General features: G+C 37.1%; 1 long non-coding RNA gene across 1 annotated transcript in view; it reads right to left on the bottom strand.

Annotated features, from left to right (window-relative positions):
* Positions 1-18,892, bottom strand: part of LOC113628050 (uncharacterized) — a 236,617-nt gene that overhangs the window by 217,395 nt on the left and 330 nt on the right. The gene's annotated exons all lie outside the window — the stretch shown is intronic.

The raw sequence follows: 18,892 nt of genomic DNA, 5'->3' as shown, positions 1-18,892 counted from the left end.
TGTTATATAAAATAAAGATGGACAAAAATTTTAATCACAGATGTTAGGGTCACAAATTTCATATCTATGTCAATATCTTTACATGGGGCCCCATTTTCTGTTAAAGCATATATCGAATTCAAAACTACAATCAATAATCAACATATATTGTTTTTGCAAGTGATTGCACAAAGCAGATGGTCAGTAAATTTATGTATTTGTGGATTTTTTTTCTCTAAAGATTTCCAACAAACATAGAAAAACTGTTTTTTTCCCTGTAACATCTTTTTCTGGAAGTGACTGCTAAATTCCGGAAAGTGACAATACTGTAATTACTGAATGCTAGTTCAGCATTTTGTTACACACAGTCTGATCTAATCCCTATAATAATCTGTCATACAGGTGCTATTATCCCCAGTTTAAAAGGAACTTGTCTAAAGTCACACAACAGTAGGTAGAACAGCTGTGTTTCAAACCCAAATAAGGAAGAGCTTATTCCAAAGCCCAAAGACTTAACCATCCTGCTGTACTGCATCTTAGCATCCGTGTCTGTCTTTAAGACTGAGTTACTTTGGTTCTCCCCACCTATTCTGCTCCCCCTGGTAGTTGAGGTTGCCCTAGTTCTGTCCCACTGTGTCCAAACTACCCTCATCTCTCACCTAGACTACTGCAACAGACTCCTACCTATCGATCTTCCTAATCTTTTCTTTATGTCCCTTTCCTCCACTCCCTCCCCTGGCCTCAATCCATTCTCCACACTGTAACCACAGTGATTTTCCTCAAACCATGTGGCCTGTAAGCCATTATCTGTTTGTTACATGACTATCCACCTTCATCTTGCACAATGCTACCCTTCATCCTCTGGGCTCCTGCCACATGGGTCTTCTTTACATATGAATATGTACCATACTACCTCCTACCACAGGGCCATTGTATATGTTGTGCCCTCTTCCTGGATCACTCTTTGCCTAGTTAACTCTTCCTCAACTTTCACATAACAACTCATAATCATGCCATCAGGAAGCCTTCCTTGACGTCCATACCAAGACATTACTCCTCCTATTAAAAGCACTCTGGCAACGTGCATCTCTGTCCTGTTACATGCTGCCACTACAGTGATATTTTTGTTTTTGCGATTACTTGGTTAATGTCTGTTACAAGCCCCTAGGCCCTATCATGCACCAGATTGTAAGCCCAGTGAGGGCAAGAGCTCTGTTTGCTCTTGCTCACTACATTATGGGTTTGCACACAGTTAAGCTTTCAACAAATGCCTACAGATGAGCGACTATTCCCACTCTCTACTACCATCATCATCTAGGGACTACTATCCTTCTCCTAAACTTCTCTGCTTTAAAGAAAAAAAAAATCAACAGTGAGCTTCCATCCATATCTCTTAAGCTTTACTTACTGAGTAGTCACAGGGTGAGTCACTTAATGATTTTACTGCTTTAAATGTCGTTGTCTTTTCCTTATAAGTTATACCATCTTTTCATAGACACATGGTATTTTTGCCACAATACTGTCATGAGTAGAGGTTGATGACAGACTTTATGGAGGAAGGCTAAAGGGGAACAATAAAGGAAATAACTTTTCTGCCCCTGATGTATCTTAAACCAATTAAGAAACCACAACAATAAAGCTTTTATTTTTTTATAATTGATTTGTACAGATTTGTAATCATTCTTAGCTAAACATTAAAAGATTACATTTTGCATTGCTATCCTTTTTAACCCTAGTTATTAAATAGTTCATTTTCTCCTCTTTCTCATATACCCTACATCTAAATTCAAATCTACGCCCTGTTCAAAACCTTCCAATGACTCCCTATAATAATTAGAATAACATCCAAAATCTTTATTTCACCTTAAGGCTCTTCATAATGTGGCCATTCATCACCTTTTTGATCTCCATTGTTCTCTTTCTCACGGGAGTTGGCATCACTGGCTTCCTTCCTGTTCCTCAAAGATGCACATGACTACCTCATAATCTTTGTACGTTCTTCTCTGGGCCTGAAAGACTCTTACCCCCAGATATTAGCCCAGCTCACTTCCTCACTTCCTTCAAGGCACTATTCACATATTCCCTTACTGAGAGTTCTTCCCTCATCACTATATCTACAGAGCACCCCATGTTGCTCAATAGCTCTTTATCTTTCTCTTTTCTTAATAGCACTTATCACTACTGATATTAAATTATATAATTATTTATGTGTTTATTCATGTATGACTCCACCACTATATTGTAAACCCCTCAAAGGTTGTCTAACCTGTTAAGCATCCAGAAGATTAATAATTAACCTACGAATGAATGAACGTAATTTTCAATATCCAACTATTCTGAATTATCTAACAGTTTGAATTTTTCATGTCAACTAGATTTTGAATAGGAAATAAATGAACTATTTAATAACTAGGGTTAAAAAGGACAGCAATGTAAAATGTAATCTACATGCAGAGGCGGGGCCAAATCCAAAGCTGAATCCCAGGAGCTGTGCAACAATGAAGAGAAAGGGAAATCACTCCCAGCAGCCTCAGGAGCAGCGGATTAAATCTCCACAATCAACGTGATGTACCTGCATCTGTGGAATACCTGAATACACAACAAATCATCCCAAATTGAGGAGGTGGACTTTGCGAGCAAGATTTATTATTTTCTCCCCTTTTCCTCTTTTTGTGAGTGTGTATGTGTATGCTTCTGTGTGAGATTTTGTCTGTATAGCTTTGCTTTCACCATCTGTCCTAGGGTTCTACCTGTCCTTTTTTTTTTTTTACTTAAAAAATTTTTTTTTCTTAAAAATTATTTTTTTTAGTTTAATAACTTTATTTTACCTTACTTTTATTTTAGTTTAGCCTCCTTCTTTCTTTCTACTTTATCTCCCTTTTATTCTGAGCCATGTGGATGAAAGGCTCTTGGTGTTGCAGCCAGGAGTCAGTGCTGTGCCTCTGACGTGGGAGAGCCAACTTCAGGACACTGGTCCACAAGAGACCTCCCAGCTCCACGTAATATCACACGGTGAAAATCTCCCAGAGATCTCCATCTCAACACCAACACCCAGCTCCACTCAACGACCAGCAAGCTACAGTGCTGGACACCCTATGCCAAACAACTAGGAAGACAGGAACACAACCCCACCCATTAGCAGAGAGGCTGCCTAAAATCATAATAAGGCCACAGACACCCCAAAACACACCACCAGCCGTGGACCTGCCCACCAGAAAGACAAGATCCAGCCTCATCCACCAGAACACAGGCACTAGGCCCCTCCACCAGGAAGCCTACACAACTCACTGAACCAAATTTAGCTGAACCAAGATAAGCAAAATGAGAAGACAGAAAAACACACAGCAGATGAAGGAGCAAGATAAAAACTCACCAGACCTAACAAATGAAGAGGAAATAGGCAGTCTACCTAAAAAAGAATTCAGAATAATGATAGTAAAGATGATCCAAAATCTTGGAAATAGAATAAACAAAATGAAAGAAACATTTAACAAGGACCTAGAAGAACTAAATATGAAACAAGCAACGATGAACAACACAATAAATGAAATTAAAAATACTCTAGAAGGGATCAATAGCAGAATAACTGAGGCAGAAGAACGGATAAGTGACCTGGAAGATAGAATAGTGGAAATAACTACTGCAGAGCAGAATAAAGAAACAAGAATGAAAAGAACTGAGGACAGTCCCAGAGACCTCTGGGACAACATTAAACGCACCAACATTCGAATTATAGGGGTTCCAGAAGAAGAAGAGAAAAAGAAAGGGACTGAGAAAATATTTGAAGAGATTATAGTTGAAAACATCCCTAATATGGGAAAGGAAATAGTTAATCAAGTCCAGGAAGCACAGAGAGTCCCATACAGGAAAAATCCAAGGAGAAACACGCCAAGACATATTAATCAAACTGTCAAAAACTATATACAAAGAAAACATATTAAAAGCAGCAAGGGAAAGACAACAAACAACATACAAGGGAATCCCCATAATGTTAACACCTGACCTTTCAGCAGAAACTCTGCAAGCCAGAAGCGACTGGCAGGACATAGTTAAAGTGATGAAGGAGAAAAACCTACAACCAAGAAAACTCTACACAGCAAGGATCTCATTCAGATTTGATGGAGAAATTAAAATCTTTACAGATGCAAAAGCTGAGAGAGTTCAGCACCACCAAACCAGCTTTACAACAAATGCTAAAGGATCTTCTCTAGGCAAGAAACACAAGAGAAGGAAAAGACCTATAATAACAAACCCAAAACAATTAAGAAAATGGGAATAGGAACATACATATCGATAATTACCTTAAACATAAATGGATTAAATGTTCCCACCAAAAGACACAGATTGGCTGAATGGATACAAAAACAAGACCCATATATATGCTGTCTACAAGAGACCCACTTCAGACCTAGAGACACATACAGACTGAAAGTGAGGGGATGGAAAAAGATATTCCATGCAAATGGAAACCAAAAGAAAGCTGGAGTAGCAATTCTCATATCAGACAAAATAGACTTTAAAATAAAGACTATTAGAAGAGACAAAGAAGGACACTACATAATGATCAAAGGATCGATCCAAGAAGAAGATATAACAATTGTAAATATTAATGCACCTAACATAGAAGCACCTCAATACATAAGGCAAATACTAACAGCCATAAAAGGGGAAATCAACAGTAAAACACTCATAGTAGGGGACTTTAACACCCCACTTTCACCAATGGACAGATCATCCAAAATGAAAATAAATAAGGAAACACAAGCTTTAAATGATACATTAAAAAAGATGGACTTAATTGATATTCATAGGACATTCCATCCAAAAACAACAGAATACACATTTTTCTCAAGTGTTCATGGAACATTCTCCAGGATAGATCATATCTTGGATCACAAATCAAGCCTTGGTAGATTTAGGAAAATTGAAATTGTATCAAGTATCTTTTCCGACCACAATGCTACGAGACTAGATATCAATTACAGGAAAAGATCTGTAAAAAATACAAACACATGTAGGCTAAACAATACACTACTTCATGACGAAGTGATCACTGAAGAAATCAAAGAGGAAATCAAAAAATACCTAGAAACAAATGACAATGGAGACACGATGAGCCAAAACCTATGGGATGAGCAAAAGCAGTTCTAAGAGGGAAGTTTATAGCAATACAATCCTACCTTAAGAAACAGGAAACATCCCGAATAAACATCCTAACCTTGCAACTAAAGCAATTACAGAAAGAAGAACAAAAAACCCCCAAAGTTAGCAGAAGGAAAGAAATCATAAAGATCATATCAGAAATAAATGAAAAAGAAATGAAGGAAACAATAGCAAAGATCAATAAAACTAAAGGCTGGTTCTTTGAGAAGATAAACAAAATTGATAAACTATTAGCCAGGCTCATCAAGAAAAAAGGGAGAATCTCAAATCAATAGAATTAGAAATGAAAAAGGAGAAGTAACAACTGACCCTGCAGATATACAAAAGATAATGAGAGATTACTGCTAGCAACTCTATGCCAATAAAATGGACAACCTGGAAGAAATGGACAAATTCTTAGAAATGCACAACCTGCCAAGACTGAATCAGGAAGAAATAGAAAATATGAACAGACCAATCAGAAGCACTGAAATTGAAACTGTGATTAAAAATCTTCCAACAAACAAAAGCCCAGGAACAGACAGCTTCACAGGACAATTCTATCAGACATTTAGAGAAAAGCTAACACCTATCCTTCTCAAACTCTTCCAAAATATAGCAGAGGGAGGAACACTCCCAAACTCATTCAACGAGGCCACCATCACCCTGATACCAAAACCAGACAAGGATGTCACAAAGAAAGAAAACTACACGCCAATATCACTGATGAACATAGATGCAAAAATCCTCAACAAAATACTAGCAAACAGAATCCAACAGCTCATTAAAAGGATCATACACCATGATCAAGTGGGGTTTATTCCAGGAATGCAAGGATTCTTCAATATACTCAAATCAATCAATGTGATACACCATGTTAACAAATTGAAGGAGAAAAACCATATGGTCATCTGAATAGATGCAGAGAAAGCTTTTGACAAAATTCAACACCCATTTATGATAAAAACCCTCCAGAAAGTAGGCATAGAGGGAACTCTCCTCAACATAATAAAGGCTATATATGACAGAACCACAGCCAACATCGTCCTCAATGGTGAAAAACTGAAACCATTTCCACTAAGATCAGGAACAAGACAAGGTTGCCCACTCTCACCAATCTTATTCAACATATTTTTGGAAGTTTTAGCCACAGCAATCAGAGAAGAAAAGGAAATAAAAGGAATCCAAATTGGAAAAGAAGAAGTAAAGCTGTCACTGTTTGCAGATGACATGATACTATACACAGAGAATCCTAAAGATGCCACCAGAAAACTACTAATGCTAATCAATGAATTTGGTAAAGTAGCAGGATACAAAATTAATGCACAGAAACCTCTGGCATTCCTATTCACTAATGATGAAAAATCTGAAAGTGAAATCAAGAAAACACTCCCATTTATCATTGCAACAAAAAGAATAAAATATCTAGGAATAAACCTACCTCATGAGACAAAAGACCTATATGCAGAAAATTATAAAACACTGATGAAAGAAATTAAAGATGATACAAATAAATGGAGAGATATATCATGTTCTTGGATTGGAAAAATCAACATTGTGAAAATGACTGTACTACCCAAGGCAATCTACAGATTCAATGCAATCCCTATCAAACTACCACTGGCATTTTTCACAGAACTAGAACAAAAAATTTCACAATTTGTATGGAAACACAAAAGACCCCGAATAGCCAAAGCAATCTTGAGAGTGAAAAACGGAGCTGGAGGAATCAGACTCCCTGACTTCAGACTATACTACAAAGCTACAGTAATCAAGACAGTATGGTACTGGCACAAAAACAGAACGACAGATCAATGGAACAGGATAGAAAGCCCAGAGATAAACCCACGCACATATGGTCACCTTATCTTTGATAAAGGAGGCAGGAATGTACAGTGGAGAAAGGACAGCCTCTTCAATAAGTGGTGCTGGGAAAACTGGACAGGTACATGTAGAAGTATGAGATTAGAACACTCCCTAACACCATACACAAAAATGAGATCAAAATGGATTAAAGACCTACATGTAAGGCCAGAAACTATCTAACCGTTAGAGGAAAACATAGGCAGAACACTCTACGACATAAATCACAGCAAGATCCTTTTTGACCCACCTCCTAGAGAAATGGAAATAAAAACAAAAATAAACAAATGGGACCTAATGAAACTTAAAACTTTTGCACAGCAAAGGAAACCATAAACAAGACCAAAAGACAACCCTCAGAATGGGAGGAAATATTTGCAAATGAAGCAACTGACAACGGATTAATCTCCAAAATTTATAAGCAGCTCATGCACCTCAATAACAAAAAAACAAACAACCCAATCCAAAAATGGGCAGAAGACCTAAATAGACATTTCTCCAAAGAATATATATACAGACTGCCAACAAACACATGAAAGAATGCTCAACATCATTAATCATTAGAGAGATGCAAATCAAAACTACAATGAGATATCATCTCACACCAGTCAGAATGGCCATCATCAAAAAATCTAGAAACAACCAATGCTGGAGAGGGTGTGGAGAAAAGGGTACAGTCTTGCACTGCTGGTGGGAATGTGAATTGGTGCAGCCACTATGGAGAATAGTACGGAGGTTCCTTGGAAAACTACAAATAGAGCTACCATATGACCCAGCATCCCACTACTGGGCATATACCCTGAGAAAACCATAATTCAAAAAGAGTCATGTACCAAAATGTTCATTGCAGCTCTATTTACAATAGCGCAGAGATGGAAACAACCTAGGTGTCCATCATCAGATGAATGGATAGGGAAGATGTGGCACATATATACAATGGAATATTACTCAGCCATAAAAATAAATGAAACTGAGCTATTTGTAATGAGGTGGATGGACCTAGAGTCTGTCATACAGAGTGAAGTAAGTCAGAAAGGAAAGACAAATACCGTATGCTTCAAACTCAGGGCTTGACTGGCTTCAGCATTTGAGTGAAAAAGCTTCATTCCTAACCACTGAACACTAGGGCCCAAGTAAGACTCCCCTACGTCCAATCCTGGCAATTGATTGGAATTCACAATAAGCATTCAGTTTGCTTCCTAAGAATGAAAACATACAGTTCTGGATTTACTGGTGTTAATGCCCACCAGCCAAAGATCAGGAACGTACCAGTCGATGAAGAAGTTAGGTTCATAGCTTGTTGCAACAAGGAAAAAAACACACCAATGGGGAACTACGGGCATTTCAGTAAGAGGGGGTTTGAGCTTACAGGATTTGGGCTTACGTTAGCTGATTTGGGGGAGGGTGTAGGGAAGCAAGGCTTTGCTCTGGATTGGATCCTCTGAAGAAGCAGGGGTAATTCAGTAATTGTGAACATTAACAGATCTTATCTATATGACAAGAGAAATGAAATAAAGCATAGCTATAATTGGTAAAGAAAGACCAGTCATTCGTATTAGCCAGGGTAGGGAAATGTTTGGTCATTTGTGTGGGTTAGATAATGTTCATGTTCTTGTTTCTATTTAGACGTGATTATGGAGTGGTCTTGTTTTGGTCTTGACCCATCATGGTCACATAGTAGGCTTTTCTGATGTTGGTATTCTGTGAAATGGTTCATTCACAACAACAACAACAACAATCACAAGGCCTAGCTGTGAGTGGCAGGCCAGCTCCCAGAGTCTATGTTTTATTGATGACGACATTAGCTAAAGTAGTTACATTCTAATTTCAACAACTTCAAACACGACAGGTATTCATTGGCAATACTGGCAACCAAGTAGAATCCTTTATAAAAATGTTGGGTCTGAGGAAAACTGCAGCCAAGTAATCACTTCCAAAGTGATTCCTGGATACCAGTATCTTCCCAAAGATTCTAGAAAATACATAGGCATCCAATAACATTGGATTTCCTGTGCCTATGCAGGTGGCGTCACAGAGAGCCTAAGGGTTAATGTGAAACCTGGGACAATCAAATGTGTGATGATGACTCTGATATTTGAACTAAGCATATATACACTGAATCATTTAAAGAATGTTAGAGAAGCTTTGTTTTGTATTAAATTCATTATAGTTAGAATTTTGAAATGTTGATTTGTCTGCTATTTCTAAAAAATTACCATATATATGATGACATTAAAGTGGACATTTGCTTTTGGCTGTCCATCCTCTTCCTTCCTTGTAAAAGAACCCAGAGTTTCCTTTGGGAAACAATCCCTCCCCATTCCCAGTCTGGGTTTGGGTGGGCCCCATTCCCAGTCAATCAACATATCTCATCTCCTTGGTTGCAGTGACTGATTTAAAAACAGACACAATCCAGCCTTAAGCCAATTAGGATGCACGTTTATCTGACCATACTGATTGGTTCAGAGGTAGGCATAGGGTCGCAGATGACACAAATGAAGGTGAACTTCAGGCCTTGGGCTCAAAATGCTCTACTTTAAGAATATGAGATTTAAGAATATATTGAGAATGCTACAGCCATCTTGTGAGCCCAAGGAGTGCTAGCATAGGGATTGAGCCAACCTAGAGGAAGGAGGGTAGAGAAAGGAATCTTGGCAATGCTGTTTGATCTGGATGCAGGTGGATCTGCTCTGAGTTGCTAAGTTATATGAATCAATAAATAATCAACCATTTATTGTTTGAGCCAGTTTCAGTTTAGTATTCAATCACTTTAAATACAAAGCGTGCTGATAGAACGAACATGCAAGCTAGTATCTTCTGATTTGGAAAACTTACTCAAATAAAGCAAAATTTCTATTATACATATAAAATAGCAATACAATAGCAAAATAATAACATGATCACCAAATAAGTTAAAGTACCTTCAAGGTCCAAAACTCTGTTTGCTCTGATGTGTTTTCGCTTGTTTGTTAACATTATAAGCTAGTTCATAAGTAATATCATTGTCATAAAAGGGTACTGATGCAACATCTTCTCCAATGCTAACAATGACTGAATGCCTTTTAAAAGTATATAATAATCTAAATTGTAAAAGAAGAAGTAAAACTGTCACTGTTTGCAGATGGCATGATATTATATATAGAAACTCCTAAAGATGCTACCAGAAAACTACTAGAGCTCATCAATGAATCTGGTAAAGTTGCAGTATACAAAATTTATACGCAAAAATCTCTTCCATTCTTATACACTAACAATGAAAGACCAGAAAGAGAAATTAAGGAAACAATCCCATTTACCACTGCATCAAAAAGAACAAAATACCTAGGAATAAACCTATTGAAGGAGGCAAAAGATCTGTACTCTGAAAACCAGAAGATGTTCATGAAAGAAATCAAAGATGACACAAACAGATGGAAAGATATAGCATGTTCTTAGATTGGAAGACTCAATAGTGTCCAAATGACTATACTACCCAAGGTAGTCTACAGATTCAATGCAATCCCTATCAAATTACCAATGGCATTTTTCACAGAACGAGAACAAAACATTTTAATATTTGTATGGAAACACGAAAGACCCCAAAGAGCTAAAGCAATCCTGAGAAAGGAAAACGGAGCTAGAGGAATCAGAGTCCCTGACTTCAGACTATACAGCAAAGCTACAGTAATCAAAACAGTATGGTACTGGCACAAAAACAGGCATATAGATCAATGGAACAGGATAGACGGCCCAGAAATAAATCCACTCCCTTATGGTCAATTAATCTATGACAAAGGAGGCAAGAATATGTGATGGAGAAAAGACAGTCTCTTCAATAAGTGATGCTGGGAAAACTGGACAGTTACATGTAGAATGAAATTATAACATTCTCTAACACCACACACAAAAATAAACCCAAAATAGATTAAAGATCTAAATGTAAGGCCAGATACTATAAAACTCTTAGAGGAAAACATAGGCAGAACACTCTTTCACATAAATTGCATCAATATCTTTTTGGACCTCCTGGAGTAATGAAAATAAAAACAAAAATAAACAAATGGGACCTAATTAAACTTAAAAGCTTCTGAACAGCAAAGGAAACCATAAACAAAACAAAAAGACAATGCACAGAATGAGACAAAATATTTGCAAACAAAGTGACCGACAAGGGATTAATCTCCAAAATGTGCAAACAGCTTATGCAGCGCTATATCAAAAAAATAAACAATGCAATCAAAAAATGGGCAGAAGGTCTAAATAGACATTTCTTCAAATAAGACATACAGATGGCCAGAAAGCACATGAAAAGATGCTCAACATCACTAATTATCGGAGAAATGCAAATCAAAACTACCATGAGATATCACCTCAGACTGGTCAGAATGGCCATCATCAAAAAGTCTACAAACAATAAATGCTAGAGACGATGTGGAGAAAAAGGAACCCTCCTACACTGTTGGTGGGAATGTAAATTGGTACAACCCCTGTGGAGAACAGTATGGAGGTTCCTTAAAACACTAAAAATAGAGCTATCATATGATCCAGCAATCTCACTCCCAGGCATATATCCGGAGAAAACCATAATTCAAAAAGATATATGCACCCCAATGTTCATTGCAGCACTATTTACAATAACCAAGTCACGGAAACAGCCTAAATGTCCACCGACAGAGGAATGGATAAAGAAGACGTGGAACACATATACAATGAAATGGTACTCTGCCATCAAAAAAAATGAAATAATGCCATTTGCAGCAACATGGATGGACCTAGAGATTATCATTCTAAGTGAAGTAAGTCAGACAAAGACGAATAGCATATGATATCACTCATATGTGGAATATTAAAAAATGATACAAATTAACTTATTTGTAAAACAGAAACATATTCACAGACTTTGAAAGCAGACTTGTGGTTGTCAGCGGGGGGAAACCTGGGGGAGAGGGATAAACTAGGAGTTTGGGATTAACATATACACACTACTGTATATAAAATAGATAATCAACAGGGACCTACTGAATAGCACAGGGAACTCTACTCAATATTCTGTAATAACCTATATGGGAAAAGAGTCTATAAAAGAATGGATACATATATGTATAACTGAATCCCTTAGGTATACATCTGAAACTAACACAACAGTGTAAATCAACTATACTCCAATGTAAAATAAAAATTAAATTTAAGAAAAGTATATAATAATCTGTTTTATAAAACAATAAAATAGACTATTTGTAAACTGTGTTTAAGGTTTTTGATAAAGTATGAAAAGGTAAGTTTCTGAGAGAATTTATGATTGCAAGTAAGTTTTATCCTCTGTCCTTTGATTTTTTAAATTAATTTATTGCATAATTTTGACCCTTTAAAAGTTCTTGCACTAAACTTTTTATTTTTACTTTCAATTGTAAATTCCCCTATTGTTCCACAAAACTATGACAGAAGGACATTTCTTTAAAGATCAGCACATATACATTTCTATTCATAATACCTGAACAAAAACAACAATTAGCAGTGTGGGTAACGAGTCTTTAATACTCAATCAAACCACACTAATTTAAGGCTCTAATAGAAAAGATTTTATTTTGCTTTTGTTCCTTTTTGTGGAAAAAAGTATAATTGTAGCCTTCAAAAGAGCCTGCATACTAAAATATTATTCAAGAATATCAGATTAAATTTCAAATAATCTCACAGGTAATGTAGTAAGAGTCCACCTGCTAGCTTATCTATAAATTATACATTGTCTTTCATTAAAATGGATCATATAATTCTCCTATCTAACCATAATCCTTCCCCCTGTGCTCTAAGTCTCATCACTTTCTCCTTTTCAGGCATCTCACGGTCATTTTTCTGCCTCTTGTCTGTATCTTCAAAATCCAAGTAACTCCCATTGGGAACAAATTGTAAAAACTCTCTGCAAAATGCCTAACACTGTAGCTGTTGTAGGTCCTTTACTCCTTTTCACTGTAAAACTTATTAATTGTTGTCTTCATTTGCTATCACCACTTCCTCTCTTGCCAATCACTCCTCAATCTACTGGAATCTGGATTCTTCGTGAATGGCTCTACAAAAGAAATCTTGCAGAGGTCACTGTTGATCTTCGTGTTACTTTTCAAGACTTATTTGACATCTTAGAAGCAGAGACATTTGTTGGCCTATCCCTGTTTAACTGAAAGGCTGTTTTATTTTATATATATATCTATCTTTATAGGAGTATAGGAGTATAATTGCTTTCCAGCGTTGTGTTAGTTTCTGTTGTACAACAAAGTGAATCAGCTATAAGTATACATATATCCCATATCCCCTCCCTCTTGAGCCTCCCTCCCATCCTCCCTATCCCACCACTCTAGGTCATCACAAAGCATCGAGCTGATCTCCTTGTGCTATGCAGCAGCTTCCCACTAGCCATCCATTTTATATTTGGATTTCCCTAATGATTAGTGATACTGAGCAACTTTTCATGCCCTTTATCGGCCATTTGTATATCTTTTTTAGATAAAGGTCTATACAAATCTTTTGCCCATTTTGAATCAGGTTGTTTTTTGTTGTTATTGTTGTTGTATACATTCTTTGTATATTCTGAATGTATACATTATCAGATACATGATTTCCAAACATTTTCTCCCATTCCATAGGTTGCCTTTCAATGCTGTTGATCATGTCCTTTGAAGCAGAGAAGTTTTAAATTTTGATGTAGTCTAACTTGTATTTTGTTTTTGTTATTGCCTGTCCTTTTAGTGTCATATCAAAGAAGTCATTGTCAGATCAAATTTCATGAATCTTTTCCCTTTCCCCTATATTTTCTTCCAAAAGCTTTATAGTTTTAAGTTTTATGTTTAGGTCCATTTTGAATTTTTTTTATATATTATAAAGTAAGGGTCCAACTTCATTCTTTTGCATGTGGATATCCAGTTTTCTATAGCCCTCTTATCACAAATCAACACTAACTGGTTTTAAGTTAGTCATGTAAGAAAAACTTGCTACTTAGATCTAACAACTTTCATGACAAAATAAGAGCATTTATGTTATTTAAAAACAAACTGGCATTAAGTATCAACTCACTTCATTTAAACTTTTCAAAGATACATTTTACAAATATGTTCATTTTTTGAAACTTAAGTGCTTGCTATATAAAATTGATTTATTTAGGGAAGTATTCACAGGGAATACATAGGGAAATATTCAACTACTGGAATAGGTTTTTTTTTTCCTGAGAAAATCTTCAGGTAGTAATTTGTTTTGGAAATTTCGAGTTTATGCATGAATTTTGGTTATCTAAAGGTACAGGCAGGAAACAGTCACTGTAGAGTCTCATAGACCAGAAAGAAAAAAAACAAAAAGAAAAAACATTTAAGGAGAAAACCTAGAAACAGTAAAGCCCTCAGAAACTTTCCCCACACCGCACCTTCCTAAAAAATGATATCACTACTCTCAAATCAAAGGTCAAACAGATGACTCAGGTATCACTAATTTTTCTCACCTGCTTGAAACTACAAACTAGGCACCGTTTTTAAATTATTCTATCAACTTGGCATTAATGTCATTCATGAAGTTAGTTCATAATGTGGAATAAAATAACTCCCCAAGTATTAAACATTTCTAGATTATTGTGTAGCAAAAAAATTCTGATCATCAAACCATATCTTTTTTCTTCCCATTATGCCAAATAATTAGATTATGAACTGCAACCAAAATATAAACTTCAAATATATTAAGGTAAATACTGTACATTCTTAGTTCAAAAGAACACTATTTCTTGTCAAATTAATAACCATATTATCTAACTTGAATGACTACATTGTCATACAAAGACTCTGTCACCCTTTAAAACTGTTTCTAGTCTATTCCATTTTAAATACTATCCAATATCCTTTAATAATATTAATACACCGCCGAATAACTTTCTTTGTAGAACAAAGACAAGCACTTTAAAGCTTATAAAGTGACTAAGTCTTAATGTTGCCAAATTAAGTTAAGCAATTTAATGCAATTACTAATTGTACCAGCTTCTTTAAAAATTGTAGCAATTAGAGAAACTGTTTCACTGCCATTTATAATGTACATAAAAAACTTGGCTTAAGCAAAGTTGTTTGAGCAGGCTAGCTTTTTTTGGGGTTTCAGAGTGGGGGTGAGTGGGTGGTGCTGAATTCTAGTAGCCATTCTTGAAGACATAGCCAAATCCAAGTTTTTGGTCACAGCTTGCATTCACCCACATCAAACAAGACTATTTGGTATTATAAAATCAAATCTCTTCCTACCTCTGCTTTTGAGTTCATATTGTTAAAGTAGGGCACATGCTTATTTCTGCTTTATAGCCACCACGGTCAGTGTTAAGGGTAGTTCTCGCCATAGACAAAACACCTTTGATCTAAGTTGGGCTGCCTTCAGAGTTGTCCTATGCCTGGACAGGCCCGATACCACACTTGCTAATGAAAATCCAACTGTAAGTCTCCTGAACTTGTTATGAGTTAGGAGGATTAGGAGATGACCCAACCCTTGGACAACTGGGCCTTGGACAATCCTTTCTCTCAAGGAATTAAGGAGACTGAAGTAAATTTTACTGGTTCTTTCCAGCATTAAATTGAATAAATAGGTCATTTTTAAAACAAAACACCTGAGTAATAAGACTTACTGATACACTGTGGTTAATCACTTCAACTCTGTAACTAGTTTTTCTATCAATAAATTGAGGTTATTAATATGTTTTCAATTGCTTTTTCCTTGTTTTCTCAACACCAAAACCTATGGCTGTCTTTTAAGAATATATTCATCTTTCACCTCCTCCCACTTTCATGCACTCATTCATTCAATTACTATTTTGTTATGCCAGGTACACAGTTGAAGTAGTATACCAAGCACTAGGGATTCAAGGGTAAACAAAACAGACATGTCCCTGCTCTCTTGAAATCTACAGTCCATTAGAGATGGCCAATATTATAGACATATAAAATTTCAACAATGATTTCAATAATACTAAGAGCTAAGATGCTATGAGAACATATAAACCGGGGATTTGATCTAGTCAGGGATATCAGAGGAGTCCCTTAGAAAGGGACCCTTGATGTAAACTCTATAGGATAAGTAGGTCTTAACCAAAGAAAGAAGGGAGCAGAAGTAATCCATGCAAGAGATCAGTACAAAGGCCTTACGGTGGAAGCAAACATGTTATACGTGAAGAACTATGAGAAAACTCAGTGTTACTAAAATGAAGGGGGCCACATAATGTACAAAGAAACTGGAGAGGAAGACAGGCTCTATAGTCACAAAAGGGTTAGAATCAGGGGACCGATATGATTGAATTTGTGTTTTATAAAGATGACTGACTGAAACGTGGAGATAGATTTGAAAGGTGGCTGACATGGTGTGTAAATTAGGAGGATATTATAGTAGTTCAGAGAAGATTACAGGTAAATCAGAGTAGAGATAACAGTGGAGGGAAGGTAAATAGACTTTCAAATTATTTAGATAAAATGAATAGGTTTGGGTAGTGGACTGAGTATGAGGAGTATATTAGCAGTAGATACACTGCTGTGTAAAAAATTACCCTAAATCTTAGCAATTTACAATAATTGTCTCATAACTTCTGTGCGTCAGGAATCAGGGTATGACTTAGCTGCGTGCCTCTGACCCAGGCTCACTATGCTGCAATCAAGGTGTCCACTAGGGATGCAGTCACCCCGAGGTGCAACCAGAGGAGGAGTCACTTCCAAGCCCACTCATGTGGCTGTTGACAAATCTCAAGTCCTCACTGACTGTTGGCCAGAGACATCAGTTCCTTACTACCTGCACCTCTCCAAGGGGCTAACACAGCAACTTGCTTCCTTCAGAGTGAGGACTGGGGAAGCTGGGGGATGGGAGGGGGGAAAACCAGAGCAAGCAAGGATATCAGAGTGAAAGAAGGCAAGCAAGAAGGAAATCAGAGTCGTTTTGTAACCTTATCATGGAAATAACATCTCGGAACTTTTGCCATATTGTATTCATAAGAAGTGAGTCACTAGGTTCAGTCCATACCCAAGGGGAGAAGATTACACAAAGGGCATGCCTACCAGAAGATGGAGATCATTGGGGGCCATTTTAGAGGCTGCCCATTGCAGCTAGTGAGGAAGCAGGAGGCACTGTGATATTAGTGAGATTGGGAAAGATAGGAAAGGCGCATGTTTGGAGAAGTTTTGTTTTGGACACGGTGAGTTCAAAAGGACAGGTGCCTTTAATCTGATCAACAAATATGTGTTTATAAAATATCTACTATGTGCCAAGCATTACTCTAGGATATGGGAAATAATGATGAACACAGAAGTCCTCGCCTTCATAGAATTTACCTTCTAACAGGTGAAGATAGATGATAAACAAATAAATAAATAAATTCATATAATGATGAGGGGTAGAAAGAAAATAGCATAGGACAAAGGTTCAGGGTTTCTCTTCATCCGTGGTGTCAAAATATGTTCAGAGACTCAAGTATATTGTTAAAAGTCTTAGGATGTTCCCTAGATTCCTCCTGTACTCTCACTGTACTTTTTTCCGCTCTTATAGTATTTATGAAAGACTACTTTATATTATAGTGCAAGTCATCCTTTGTGTTGACTTGAATCATCCAAAAATGCTATGCCTGCCCCCCCCAAAAGATATCTACATCTACCCCCTGGAACATGTGAATGCTTCCTTATTTGGCAAAAAAGGTCTTTGCAATGTAATTAAGGATGTTGAAATACGGAGATTACCCTGAATTATCCAAGTGGGCCCTAAATGCCATCACAACTGTCCTTTTAAGAGACACACAGAGGAAAAGACACACACAGAAGAGGAAGAGGCACTGTGACTATGGAGGCAGAGATTGAAGAGATGCAGCCACAAGTCAAGGGACACCAATAGCCACCAGAGATGGAAGAGGCAAAGGTCAGATTCTCCTACAAACCCTCCAAAGGGGGTGCTACCCTGCTGACACCTTGATTTTGGATTTCCAGCCTCCAGAACTGTGAGAGAATAAATCTGTGTTGTTTTAAGCCACCCAGCTTGTGACAATTTGTTACAGCAGCCACGGGAAACTAATATACCCTCCAATGTTAATTCCTACCACTGGATCCATGGCATTTATCACAAGTTGTAATTATTTGTTTGTTCACTTCTTTATTGTGCCTTGCCCCGTGAATATGCAAGCTACACGAAGATGGGGGCCCTTCCCTATACACCTAGCTCTTAGTATAGTGTCTGGAATATACTGCATTCCTAAGAGTTATCTCTTAAATGAATGGATGGATAAATGTCCCCCATTAGATAATAAGATAGACACCATGTCTACTGACCATAATTCCCAAAGCCCCCAGCAGAGTCCTGCCAAAAACTGTTGTTGAACAAGGTTTGAGCTCTAGAAACCAAGTCTGAATTCTAGATATTGTACTGCAATTTACAGCTATGTGACAGCCCCACCTCTATCTTGTACACATCCAGTATTAGTGTATTCAAGTAAATTTATTCCTTATCTTTCCTTCTTAGCCCTGACAAGAAGCAGGTCCAGAAAGCATTCATTTTCTCATCCTGTACATGATCCATGGTGCCACAACTAAAAATCAACACTGCATCCTTGAGTAAATTCCTAATCAACTCAGAACCTCAGTGATCTCAACTGAAAGGAGACTAACCCTTACTTCACAGGGTTGTGAACCACTTGGCCTATAGCAGGGGCTCCAGGAGTGGTACCTGACTACTGATTAACCCTGAGCCACTGACCTAACTCAGCTTTGAGTTAGGTACGAGCTCCAAACCAGCTCCATCACTTACTGGCCATGCGACCTTAGGCAAAATATTTTACCTTTCGGAGCCACAGTTTCTTAACCAAAAACGGACGATAATACCTACATTGTAAGAGTGGTTCAGACACAGAACCAGTTAAACTTAAGAGAGCGCCTGGCTCAATAACGTATGTAGTTAT

The sequence above is a fragment of the Aethalodelphis obliquidens genome, unplaced genomic scaffold (assembly GCF_003676395.1).
Source record: "Aethalodelphis obliquidens isolate GAN/ISIS:26980383/991018 unplaced genomic scaffold, ASM367639v1 scaffold22, whole genome shotgun sequence".
In the NCBI taxonomy this organism is placed as follows: Eukaryota; Metazoa; Chordata; class Mammalia; order Artiodactyla; family Delphinidae; genus Aethalodelphis; species Aethalodelphis obliquidens.
The sequence above is the reverse complement of the archived record's forward strand: the minus strand, read 5'-3'. Positions and strand labels throughout refer to the sequence as shown.